At 36.8% G+C, this 12,218-nt stretch overlaps 1 pseudogene across 1 annotated transcript in view; it reads left to right on the top strand.

Moving 5' to 3' along the window:
• LOC309654717 (gem-associated protein 2-like) overlaps positions 1-11,752 on the top strand; it is a 50,003-nt pseudogene extending 38,251 nt beyond the window's left edge. The window contains exons 3-4 of the transcript in view: positions 630-981; positions 1,030-11,752. The product of the transcript in view is annotated as a gem-associated protein 2-like (transcript). The remainder of the gene's footprint in view (positions 1-629; positions 982-1,029) is intronic.
• The last annotated feature ends 466 nt before the right edge of the window (positions 11,753-12,218 follow it).

The raw sequence follows: 12,218 nt of genomic DNA, 5'->3' as shown, positions 1-12,218 counted from the left end.
GAGAAGTCAAAACTATTAATGTGGGAAGGGTATGGGTAGGCTATATCAGATGTAGTCACCCAACAGCAGAATATCAGACTTAAAAGTACCTCTTGAACCTGGGACATGGGTGTGTATTTGGGGCATTTAGCATGGCACTGATGGAATGTGAAATAGACTTCTTGTCCTGAGACCTAGATTCTAGGCCAGTCTCCATCATTATTAACTAGCTATGTATCACTGAGCTGTACACATGATTTCTTATCTGTGAAATGAAAGGGTAGGATTAAAAGATTCCTACATTATTTTCCAGCAATAAATTACTCGATCCTAAAGAAAATATTTACTTCTGACAACAGATGAACTGTAGAACAAATTACTCTAAGGTTGTATTGATTAAAAATTAAAATACCTTTGGGGGATGTTGATCACTACTTCTGCAAAGAACTAAATTCAAAATCTTCATTACACCATTGGAACCTTAATTTTGATACAATCAACAGGCTTACTCATACATAATTTAGCCCCCTAAGGCCTATCTCTTGCTCATCTGTCTGCCAAAAGTGCTTATTTGTGTGCCTGTGCAGTGACCAACCTAGACTTGGCACATGTGCTGGGTGGAACTGGCTGAGTTGAAAACCATGGCATAGGTGCCAGTGGAGTCTGCAGTGGAAGACTTGATGCCTCAGCTGTTGCCAGTGGAGCCCTGCAACTTGACAGAAAACTTAGCTCCCTCTCTATCCCCAAGGATGCCTCAGGAATCCCTGAGCACGATGTCCAGATGTGGTAGCTCACATCGACCTAAAGAATTTGAAAAGGAAGCAAAGTGTGAATGTCTCTCTTTCAGAATAAAAACCTGCTCTTAAAGGATATTCCTCCAAACTTCAGAGGCAAGAGCAACAAGTGGCACCGTTTTCAACTGTTCAACAGAGCGTGAACAGACACTGAAGTCACTGGAAATCTCAGCAGTTGGGTAGTAACAGGATCATGCCTTTCAACTATGTAAAATATGTAATTATTTCTCCGTTCCCGGGATAAATATCCTTCATTCTTCCAAAATCTGAAGATGAAGCAAGCTGTAAAAACTTTTGTCTGGGTGAAATGTTATATGCAGAAGGGGCTGTTGGATCAGCTACAAATTAAAGTCCTGGGATGGATTATACCCAGATTGGTTTTCCTTCCTTGCTTCTTATTGTTAGCAGAATAAATCAGTCAACAGTAACTAGTGTCTTGGAATATACAAGTAACTGGCTTAGAGAAAGAGAATTATTACAGAATTGGGATGATGACTTCATGCTTTATTGGCTAGTCTTGGAAAACCTTTAGTACCTGAGGATCATTCACTAATTTGGCAGCTTGCAAGAAGGTGCTCTGAAGTGAGGCTCTTAGTGGACAGCAAAGATGAATTTGAATTTATTAATCTGCTTGGTTAGCAGGTATTTTCACCAATGTGATTTAGATGATAAGCCATCTTGATGTAGCTGATCTCAGGGATAGAAGATACTTGTGATGATGGCAGCCTAAGTCTGAGGAAGTACAATGCCAATTCAAGCGCAAATTGCATCGTATCTTCAACACTATGCGAAGGGTCCTCAGCTTAACCTGTGTAACTCAAGCTGATATTCAGAAGACAGATTGTATTGATTTGAATATCTGAGTGTCTTTGGAAAATCCCACCCAGTTTTTGATGGACAGTTTAAAGAGTTTTCTGAAATCAAATGTTTTTAAAACAAATTAAGTGCCATTTATTGATGAAGCATCCTGCACAGAAACTGTATGATGAAATTTTACAGAGGTCCTTGGTGCTGTTATATTCTTTATTTACATATATACATATAAAAATTGTATTGAAAATGTGAAAAAAATAGCTTTCAGGGATGTGGACTCAAGCTTTCTATTTACATTCTCCTCCACTAAAAATTATGTCGCTATTGTGGCTTCCCCATAGACCTGTTGCACATCTTCTTCTCTGGGCCCTATATTTTTCTTTATAAGATCAGCTTGCTTGTTCTGGGTCCCTCCCACAGACTCGCTGCTGGGTTAGAGAGGTGCTAACATTCACAAGGAGGATATCAAAGCTATTATGTACCTGTACCTTGTACAGGTTGTGCACTGCACCACAGCACCCAACTGAAGGAGCAAGTGGGGGCTGCAGTGTGCCTTTGTGTGGGTGCATCCACTTTAAGGCAGGCATGCCTTTTTCCAATTCACTCTAGGGTGTAGTATGGGCTTGAGGTGTTCTGGGAAGCAGGATTTACCCATTTGCTGCATGATCTGAAAAGGTCTGACCTATACCAACATTGTGAATATCCATTCCTCAATGCCAAACATCACAAAACTAATTACAAGGGACTCTTTTTGGGGGGCTAAAAAATAAATAATACAAAGCAGTTCCACTTAAGGGTCAAAACATTCTAGGCAGCTCAGATTAAACTTCTGCATCAGCCTATTTTGTTGAATAACAGTACATTATCATGGGAGGACACATTTTTTAAACAAAATTTATTGGTCAAAATTTCCTCAGGGCTAACTTGCACTGAATCCCTGCTGAATGATCTCAAAGGAATAAAACAAATTACATACACTGCATTAGGCCTTAGCATGCATGGTGCAGTAAAAAGCAGATTCAGACACTCTCTGTAGGTGCCATGCCTGGCAGAGAAAGGAAAATCTCATTGAAACACTTGTTGATATTCTTTGTCTCTCATGAAGAATTCGATACACTTCTCTGCGGATCTACTTGTGGTTTGGAATGAAAATGTGTTGTGTAAGGCTGCCCTAGAATTTCATGGAAAATGTAAATTGTTCAAGCTCCCTTCCAAATACAATCAGACTTAAAGTGGTTCCCATAGCTCTCCCTTCAACCATAAGATGTTCCCATTAGTGCCAATTAATGCTGAGACCCTGGCAGTCTGTGTGCATGACTCATTAATGAGAAGCCTCATTTACAGCTGAGAAAGCAATGCGATGTAGCAGCTGTAATAATTTCTCACCTCCTCTGCAAACTGCTGACCTCTCACCATGGATAAGCTGCCCTCCCTTTGGCCTATGGCAGTGTGTGCTCAGTGGACATTGGACAATGGCAACAATGACGGTGAAATCCTACCTAACATTCCAGCTTCCACGCTTACTTGAGACCAAATGTGAGACTGAGACTCTAACCTTCCTTTCTCTAATGAACTTTCTAATTCAATTAAAGATGGGACAGAGAAGCCGAGACCTCTATTACTCTGCAGTACTCTGCTTTTCTACAAGATACCCACTTCATCAACACCCTCTAAGTCTGTAGAATATATCGCTAGTCTCATTACTAACATGACTCCAGTAATCAAACGGGGTCAGCTAATTTATAACCAGGCTGTGTAAAAGATGCTGGTTTATACAATCTACATATATATGTATCTTTAATTATGCCCAGATATTTCACTGCTATGACTCCAGATACCATAGTTATTTATTAAATGGTAACAACCAAGTTACCATTTTTTTCCTATCCAGATGCTATCTTATTCTGCAACCTAAACAGGGGTGCAAACAAGAAGTGACTGGACACTGAGTGCCACCCACAGTCTCCCGGATCTGCCATAGTCAGAAGATTAGGGAGAAGGTACCCCTGAGTCCAACAAGCCCCGTCACAGTCATGCTCTTCAAAATGAGAAAGGGACTCTCTGCTTCTGAGAGAAAAACATTCAAGGCCCAGAAATCCCTTTTATCCATGAACTTGGCAGGCATCTTTCTCCCCATTCCTATCTTTCTTGCTCCTGGAAGTGAGCATGAGACACTCATCAGTAGAGCTGTTTTAAGCCCTGCTTTACTTGAAGCAGCATCAAATTCTAAACAAAAATCTTTTGGCTTTAGTATTAATTTTCATTTATCTCAAGAGGGAGCTGGGCTGAAATACAATCTTGTACTTTCTACAAACAATAGTGCAAGTAACATTGAAGGGGAAGCATTTATGTTACTTAGGATAATCAATTGCTTTTCAAGCACCATTAAGCCTTTTAGAAATGGTACATTTGATCAATATCCCAGCTGTGCTATTAACCAGTATGTGACCTCAGACAAGTCCCTAACCCTCTACAGGCCTCAGTCTGTCCATCTGTAAAATGAGAGCACTAGATTGGATTTTCTCTATGGATCCTTGTGGCTCTAAGAGGCTATGATTCTATACATTAGTTGCAAATGACTCTTACCTCCGTGATAAAAATCAGTGGCCTGAAACACTCTTGGAACCAAGGCTGTTTCCAGCTTTTTTTCTCCTGGATGAAGATGGAAATAGCAATCATTACCTGGGGCCTTGGGGGCTACTTGCTTGTACTCAGGCTTTCTGAAAAGTTGAGATGCATTAATTGGCTATCTTCTGGGTCTAAATCTATTTCTAAATTCATTGGGGATTTTATATTTTTCCCTATGAGATCCAATGACAGCTAGGTACTCAAAAAAATTAGAGTTAAACAAGGAGACATAGTTCTGCCCCCTGGAGGGCTCCAACTAGAACAAACCTCAACCCCGCTCAAGCCTCTGGTAATTTTCTGGAGAATGCAGGGACCAAAAATTACCCAGGAAAGTTATACATTTCTGATATGTTTAAATAAATTGAGGCAGAATTTTATGTATCTCATAGAGTCAAGATGAGGCCAAGTAAACTGTGTTAAACTAAGATTTATTATTAACCATCCATACCCAATGTGGCGAAAGTTATCCACGAGGCTATATATCTTTTTATGTTTGTGACTTGTCATTTTTAAAAACTATATATATTAATAGCTGAAGGATTCAGTGGCTATAATGTTGTTTACTTTTTATAAAGCTATGTAGTCAGATTAAGCACAGGTTAATCATACCAGTATGTTCTTTTCAGAGCAAAGCAAAAGCCTGTGGACTTATGGACAGAAGTTTCACAAGGTTAACTGTCCTTACAAACCTCTACTGCAAAGAATGATAGGACTTTGGCTTCGTTTCCTCGATGGCTATATCAGTGGAATAAGTTCTATAATTTCATTTCTTGTGCAAACTATTCAGATAATCCTTCACACAGAATTATAGCTTCTATTAAAAATGTGTATTCCTTCCCAAAGCCTTTTTCCTCTCTTGTTTTAATATGAAACAATATCAGAGCATTGGGAAAGAATTATTATCCTTGTCAACATCCTTAGGGGGCCTGACTAATATAAGAACCACTTCTTCCTGACTAATGATATTACAGGCTGCAGAAGCCTTCCCCAAACAACCCTGTAATTCAAGTCCTTTGTATCTAGTGTGTTTTTGACAGACTGGTCAATAGCGTCTGCTGAAGAAAAGTATTCCTCTCAATTTCAATCACAAAGCAACCTCTAAGGAAATTCTCAAGTCTGTTAAGGAGGCTAGACTTAAAACATCGTACTCACCTGTGACACTCTTGCCTCAATAGAGATGTTGCTTACGAAAGAGGAGCCTATACAAGGAAATCTGGAGTATGAATGACAGCCAGAGGTCGTGTACTGTAGTACAGAGGAAGACAAACAGATGAACAGTAAAAATCTTAAATTCTTCTTCTACATGATAATACAAGTAATAATAAAAAGCTATAATAAAAGTTATATATTGAGGGCTTACCTAATGCTATAAAATCTTCTAAGTGTTTTACATATAACTAATTTAATCCTCATATGAACCTTAGAAGGTTGTTAGTAGGACTATAATACGTAGATAGTTTTGTCTGGTATTTATTTTACTTAATATTGTTTTGTTTGCATTTTTCTACATCATTTTTTTAAATTTGATTTTTAAAAGCTACTGACATTCCATTATTTGGGTAATATATGACTTTATTCATTTCAATATTGCAAACTTGGCTTGGAAATTTCCCCTGTGGCAAGAAAGAGCAGAGAAGATTCAAAAGATATAGCAGAGGACAGATAAGCGAAAAGTATATTGTATTGTGTAGTTTCTCAATAGTTTCAATTGTGTAAGTGTCTTTCTTTGATGGGTCTTTTGTTATGTTTGTGAATGTGCCAAAATGGCTAGTGACAGATTTGGCACCTATTATGAGCCCTACTGTGTGTCCTCCCCCCTTCACCCCCATTCATATGTTGAAGTCCTAGCCCTCAGTACTTCAGATGTGACTCTATTTGAAGATACAGACTTAAAAGAGGTAATTAAGGTTAAATGAGGTCTTTGGGATGGGCCCTAACCCATGTGTCTGTATTTGGAAATAGGATCTTCAAAGATGTGATTAAGTTAAAGTACCTGAGGGTGGGTCATAATCTAATCTGACTGACATCCTTATAAGAAGAGGAAATTTGAACATGGAGACAGATCCCAGAGGTACACGCACCTGCACAGAGGGACAACCATGTGAAGAGGCAGCAAGTGAGTGGCCATCTTCAAACCAGAAAGAGTGACCTCGGAAGAAACCAACTCTGCTGGCACTTAGATCTTAGATTTCTAGCCTCTACTACTGTGAGAAAATAAGTTTCAGTTGTTTAAACCACCCCATCTGTGGTATTATGCTATGGCAGCCCAAGCAGACTAATACAGTGCCACAGAGCACAAATACAGGTGTTAGCTATCTTTAATTTAGCTATTTCCCCTTTAGTTGGCTGAAACAAATTTGCATTGAGAAGGGGCTTCCCTGGTGGCGCAGTGGTTGAGAGTCTGCCTGCCAATGTAGGGGACACGGGTTCGAGCCCTGGTCTGGGAAGATCCCACATGCCGCGGAGCAACTGGGCCCGTGAGCCACAACTACTGAGCCTGCGCACCTGGAGCCTGTGCTCCGCAACAAGAGAGGCCGCGATAGTGAGAGGCCCACGCACCACAATGAAGAGTGGCCCCCGCTTGCCACAACTAGAGAAAGCCCTAAAAAAAAAAAAAAAAAAAAAAAAAAAAAAAATTTGCATTGAGGAAAACCAGGTCTTAATAAGCTCTTAGAGCATATGTCTTGAAAGTAGTCAAAGTCACAGACCCAAGCCCTATTTCCATAAGTAATTTAACCCTAGTTATTTAGTAACAAGACTGAAAGCCTATGGGGAGTATCTAGCAGAAGAAGGGTGGCTTTCACAGACCTGCCTGAGCAGCATTCAGTGTTCTTCAATCCTACGAACTACTGGACATTGTGGTACCCATGGCCATGGACACCCTTAGACCCATTCACAGTGAGACTCAGATCAGTAGCAGCACAGAGAATAAACTTTCAATAGCCCTGCCTTTCTATGGCAGAGCTGGGTCTTGAAACAAGCTCTCCTGATCCCACAGTTTACTTTTTCACTGCACTGGCTTAAATATTCTGGCATTTGAGTATGTATTAAATACTAATTATGTGACTAGTAAGTACAGTGCTTGAGGTAGTACGAGAAGGATCTGAAATAATATTGGAACTTAGCTGAACTTATCCTTTTTCTGAAGGAATCCAAAGTCCCAATTAACTGAGATGTCTGACCTTGCCACATTATTATACTGGGTGGTCTTACGCATCCTGGAAAATAAGGCCAATTTTTAAATGGTATCTTTTAGATATTTAAAACAACCCTTTTATGACAGAGCTTTGATTAAAAACTCATACAAGATAAAGCATATACTATCATTTTTAGATACAGAAGAGATACAGTCAATCACATGTTCACACACACACACACATACACTCACATAAACATTCCCTCAGAGACTGTCATTGGTTACCCATTGAAGAGTTTAATCACTTTCAACATTGAGAAATATTTTCTTATATAGTTGATCTTAATCTCTAATGCGGCAATTTATTTCTTCCTTTTAGGTCCTCGGTGCAAAGAGGGAACAGCTGGCCCCAATTCTTTTTATGCCAGTTTTTCCACACACTGGGGGACTTAACGTGGTGAAATAGGTCATGCCTGTCGATTACAATAGCAGACTTGAATTTTATATAACTTTGATTCTTTTAACTCTCTGCACCTGGGAAATAGAGGGTAGGGAATAACTGGTGTTTGGCAGGATTTCATACATTGCCCACAAACTTTTCTTTCAACAAAAATTTGTCCTCATCAGATTTGTCCTAATTATTTAGCAAAATGTCTAGGGAAAAATACACAAAAAAATCAGTAAAATTTCTTCTGTTTGTGATTGAAGAAAACTAATGAAAAAGAGACAACAAAATCCCTCGGACTCCTCCTGTCTTGTTCATGTTTTGTTAAAAATGTGGTATATGCATTTTTAAACGCTGTTGACCCTTGTGATTCTTGAATTGTTAGCCTTTAGAGTGACAATAAAAGCTTTGGGGGTTGGTTTCTATGCGATAGATTAGTTAGACCAACCCTCCCATTGGTAACAGTTATCAAACTTAAACAAAATTTAAAAAACAAGTAACCAACTCTTTGAAGGCATTGAAGAGTGACTAAAAACAGGAGAAACTGGAGCAGAGAATACTTCTGAAAGATAAGCTGAAGAGGTAAAACTTGCCATTTTGTGGTTGACTAAAAAATGTCAAGTATAGCAGAAAGACACAACTTTACACACTTGAGGTATGAGATACTACAGTTTGGTATTGTCAGAGTTGGGACATTTGGGAGGAAATCTTGAAAGGGAAGGGACTACAGAGAGGATAAGCCCCAAATTAAATCTGTAATTTGGCTGACCACTAGTTGGAGGTGAAACAGAGAGGTCCAGAAAAACAAAAAACAAAACAAAATGAAACAAATAAAATGGTGGAAGCTGAAATTACTGAGCTGAGAGTTGAGCAACTGCCAATGTAGAGAAGACAGTTTGACTATCAAATTAAGTGCCTGCTAGAATTTTAAAAAAATCACGCTACTGGATATGTCTATTAACTGATTGTGGTGACAGTATCACAGGTGTTTGCATATGTGGAGTTACACACAATAAACATGTACAGTTCTTTGTATATCAATTATACCTTAATAAATCTGTTTAAAAAACACTCCACAGATAAACATAACAGAATTTAGGGTCTTTACAATGCATCACTCATAATGTCCAGTATCCAAATAAAAATCAGTAGCTATGTAAAACTAAAAGGAAATGTGATCCTAGCTCATGAAAAATCAATGGAAAACAAAACCCTAAGGTGAGCCAGATGTTGCAATGAGCAGACAAAGACTTTAAAACAACATATAAATATGTTTAAGTTCTTAAAGATAAATATGTGCACAATGGAGGAACAGATGGAGAATCTCAGCACAGAAATAGAAACTAGTAAAAAAAAAAAAAAAAAAGAGCAAAATGGGAATTATAGACCCAAAAAGTACAATAATGGAAATAAAATTTTCATTGGAGGAGCTTTAAAACAGGTTTGAGATAGTATAAGAGTCAGTGAAATTGAAGAAAGATTAATAGAAGTTATTAAATCTAAGAAACAAAGAGAAGTGAGATATAAGAAACTTGAACAAAGCCACAGCTGTCTGTGAGACAATAGCAATAAGTCTAACATACATGTAATTTGAGTCCCAGGAGGCAAGATAAGAGAGAATAGGATAGAACAACAACAAAAACAAAACAAATTGAAAAAATAATGGCTGAAAACTTCTCAAATTTGCTGAAAAACAGCAATTTATAGGTCGAAGAAGCTCATGGACAGAAAGCAGTAAAAATACAAAGAAAATCCCACATAGGTAAATCTTTGTCAAACTGTTGTAACCCAAAGCTAAAGAGAAAATCTTGAAAGTAGCCAGAGACAAAAAGACACAATACCTATAAGGTAAAGCAATAGAAATGAAGGTAACTTTTCAAAATGTAGGAAAGAGAGACAACTGAATGATATTTTCAAAGTACTAAAGGAAAAGTAAAAAAAACCCCTGCTAAATCAGAATTATATATAAGAAAAGTACACTTTACAAATGAAAGTGAAATAAACATATTTTAGAATTAAAAAAAGTAAAAGAGAATTTATTGCCAAAAGACCCATACTACTAGAAATGCTAAATGAAGATGCTGAGGCTGAAGGAAAATGACACCAAGTAGTAAGTAGGATCTGTGAGAAAGACTGAATACCTCTTTAAAGTATAAATATGTGGATAAATATACTATATATATAAATATAAAATCTAGAGCTATCTATATAGTTCTATCTATCTATAGTCTTACAAATACAGACTATAGATAGTCTTTCCTTAAAAGACTTAGGATGGTTTAATGTGAAAATTACCACACTCTTTCATGTAGTTTATAATGTTTGTACATATATATGCAAAGCATAATTTCACATAATAGCAATAATAGCACAAAATATTGAGGTGGGGCAATAAATGCAACAAGACTGTTGCAAGGTTCTAATATTTTATTTGAGTTAGTACAGGGGTAGCTCTAAGTAAATTATGATAAGCAAATATATTATAATACTCAGAGCAACCTACAGAAATAATGCAAAGAGCTATAGCTAAAAAGCAAATGGAATATTAAATTTTTGGATAAACCCCCCCCAAAAAGCAAAAAAAGGATAAATAGAAGAACAAAAATTGATGATACAAATGGAAAAAAAAAAACTCCCTGTCGACTTAAATCCAATCATATCATTAATTACATTAAATGTAAATATAATAAACACTACAATTAAAAGGCAGAGATTATCAGACTGGATACAATAGTAAGACCCAGCCACATGTTATCTACAAGAGACACTCTTTAAATACAAAGAAACAAATACATTGAATGTAAAAGGATGGAAGAAGATAGCCCATGAAAAAATAGCTCTATTTAGACTAAGCACATTAATAAAGATAAATCTGAGCAGTTCATAATGTTAAAAGGGTCAATACATCAAGAAGATATGGCATTTATGAATTACTTTGCACCTGATGACAACAGCTTCAAAGCAGAAGAAAGGACCTGAGAGAACTGAGAAACAGCAAAGGAAAGAAATCACTTAAAGTAAAATCATTATTGGATATTTTAGTAGTTTTCTCTCAATAATTGATATAGCAGTTAAGTCAAAAATTATTAAGGACATATAAAAGATATGGAAAATCTAAGTGGCATTATCAACCATCTTGACCTAAGTGACAACAGTAAAAAACTACATCCTACAACTTTAGAATATGCACTCTTTTCAAATGCACATGGATTGTTCATCAAGAAAGGCATATGTTGTCTATAAAACACATATAATTAAATTTCAAAGACTGAAATCATAGAACAATTATTCTTTTAGTATAATAGAGTTGAATTATGAATCACTAAATATTTGAAAGTTAAACAGTACACTTTAACCCATGAGGTAAAGAAGGAATTGTAGGGGAAAATATAAAATATTCTGAGCTAAATTGCAATAAACTAAATATAACAAAATATGTTTGATTCAGCTAAGAAAAATATTTAGAATGATTTTTTTGTTGTTGTATTTTGCTTCAAATACTTACATTGGAAATATTTAAAGGTTTAAGATAAACTATCAGTTTCCACTTTAAGAAAGCAAGTAAATTGAATTTAAAATAAGTAGCAGGAAAAAATAAAGATGAGAATAGATATCAATAAAGATAGATAATATAGAAACAGAAAATTAACAAAACAAAAAACTGATTCTTTGAATATATTAATTAAAATTGATAAACACCTGGCAAAACTGATCACACAAACCAACAAAAAAACCTGAATTATCTGAGCAGGAATAAAAGAGGAATTATCAGTGCATATATTAAGATATTACAAAGGTAATGAGGGAATATTATGAACAATTTTATGCCAATAAATTTGACAACTTATATGATGGAGAAATTCTTTGCAAAGCACAACTCTCTAGAAAAAGGAAACAAGAATAAATATAAATCTGAGTATACTTATACCTGTGAAAGAAAATAATTTTGCTATTAAAAAAAAAATCCTTGGGCTTCCCTGGTGGCGCAGTGGTTGAGAATCTGCCTGCCAATGCAGGGGACACGGGTTTGAGCCCTGGTCTGGGAAGATCCCACATGCCGCGGAGCAACTAGGCCCGTGAGCCACAACTACTGAGCCTGCGCGTCTGGAGCCCGTGCACTGCAACAAGAGAGGTCGCGATAGTGAGAGGCCCGCGCACCGCGATGAAGAGTGGCCCCCACTCGCCACAACTAGAGAAAGCCCTCGCACAGAAACAAAGACCCAACACAGCCAAAAATAAAATAAATAAATAAATAAATAAATAAATAAAATTTTTTAAAAATGTTAAAAAAAAAAATCCTCCAAAGAAAACTCCAGGCTTAAATAATTCACTAGTGAATTCTATCAAACATTTAGTGAAAAATAATAACACTCTGAAACAAATCATTTCAGATAATGGAAGAGGAGAAAATATTTTATAACTC

The sequence above is a fragment of the Balaenoptera physalus genome, assembly GCF_965194825.1.
Source record: "Balaenoptera physalus genome assembly, chromosome: 2".
NCBI classification, from domain to species: domain Eukaryota; kingdom Metazoa; phylum Chordata; class Mammalia; order Artiodactyla; family Balaenopteridae; genus Balaenoptera; species Balaenoptera physalus.
This window is presented reverse-complemented; position numbering and strand designations above follow the sequence as displayed.